Source organism: Triticum urartu, chromosome 3 (genome assembly GCF_003073215.2).
Source record: "Triticum urartu cultivar G1812 chromosome 3, Tu2.1, whole genome shotgun sequence".
NCBI classification, from domain to species: Eukaryota; Viridiplantae; Streptophyta; class Magnoliopsida; order Poales; family Poaceae; genus Triticum; species Triticum urartu.
Window position 1 is genome coordinate 225,980,321 of NC_053024.1, and position 2,052 is coordinate 225,982,372.

Here is a 2,052-nt window from a genome sequence, read left to right on the forward strand (position 1 = left end):
AGCATTTCTACTCTACCAGAATACTATATAATTCTACTCAGGTGTCAAGTGAATAGGCGACAAGCGGATTAGGGTAATGTGTTAATCGACATGCTAGCTACAAGATAAAATAGCATGCATATAGTAGCCATAAAACAGAATGCAATTTTGTAAACATAGGATAAATATGATCAAAGAAGGAGGCATGCCTTCGTTGTTGAGTCCTTCTTCGGTAACCTGTTTCTGTCCATGTCCAACCTCGCCACTCCCTACTCATCGTGACGATAGCAAATGGAAAACAAATAAATGCCAAAACAATAGTAAATCCAAATAACATCCAAAACAAATTAAGAGTGGATGGATAGTGAGATATCGATCAGATGGAGATTCTGAAATGAGATAGCATGATAGGGAGGTAAGTAGAGAGGATTGAACGAAGTGACAAGGTTTAGGTTGACACAACTATGGAAGGCTTGGCGATCAATACCAACGTTCTAATATTAACTAATAGTGCCCACCACACATCACGACTTAAGGAACTACTATAACACCAACACAATGGCAACAACACCAATGGAATGGAACCACCTTGTGCATTTAACTACACAATCATATCATGGTATGATAAAGGTAAAGGTTAACCACAGATAAATATTTAGATATCATCTAAATATTTAGAATGGTTAATAGCAACCAAACATAAACATCAACTACATCATAACTCAAAAGCAAGCATTCCATAAGACAACCAAACCAACATTATAAACCATACTAGTCAAGCAATCAAACATCATACAATAAAATGAATTGAAATAAGATCTAGGTTTAGACCTAAAACATTATTAAAATAAAATGGGATCAACACCGTTATATCTAACAAATTCATTTGTCAAACAATCAACAAGAACTATACAACACATGGAACAATTGGATGAACAACTATCCTAGACATGATATGATTAAATGTGGTAATCAACCAAGAATAAATATTTGGAGGAATCCAAATATTTATAATGGTTAACAACAAGCAATGTATAAACATCATCCATAAGTAATATTAAGAAGTACTCTTATATCAAGAGCCAACACAACACTAGGAAGAAAATAAACAATACAATAATATGGCACGTATCATACAAGGCATGTGAATAAAGAATCATAAAGAGATCTTAACTAAAACCACAAGCATCAAACATAAAAGTGATCATGAGAAGATACTAAAGTAGTACATGTTCTTTAAGTAAGAAAGAACAGATATCCGATGACCACTAGTAACAAGATTACCCACACATGCTTAAACAACAGAGCAAACTATGCGCGTTAAGCATATGAGGAAGGCACAACTCAACTAACATGAAAGGTAAAATATCTTGAACATGAGATGGACTATTGAAACAACTATAACACATGGTAGTATAATAAGACATGAAACATCACTTGCATGAAACATGTCTAGGCATATAACAATGCAACGACTAGATATATACCCATAAGCATGGAATATCATTGCATATGCTACCCGCTATGCTACCAATACAATACAATACACTCATAATAACAACACAACTTAGTTGATATACGCTAACCAAACATTGAGCATGCCGTTAGCACACAACATTATCATGCTAGTTGTGCCTTAGAAGCACAAGGGGTAAAACATACTAAGCAAGTAAACATCAAGGTCATTGCATCAATGAAATCAAGCAATGAAATAACAAAGAAAGAATAACAGAAATGTCATGCATTTGCTATATAGTACAACTTACACTTGCACCAACATAGGACAGTCAACTAGGCATGATTCGATACACGATTGCTATACCCACTCTATGCAATCTAGTTATAGAATCGAACATCATGACATGGTATTGACCAAGCAAGAGGAATCATTCACTACTAGCATGTATCTCTACCAAGCAAAGACTAACCATATGCGTGATCATAAAGTATAAACTAGCGATGATATAACACATGCATGTGAAACATTCAATAAAGAATGCTTTCTACTTTAAGAAATTGCAAACATGGCATGGTAATAAACTAAGAAAAATAAACACACATTATAGTTGCCAC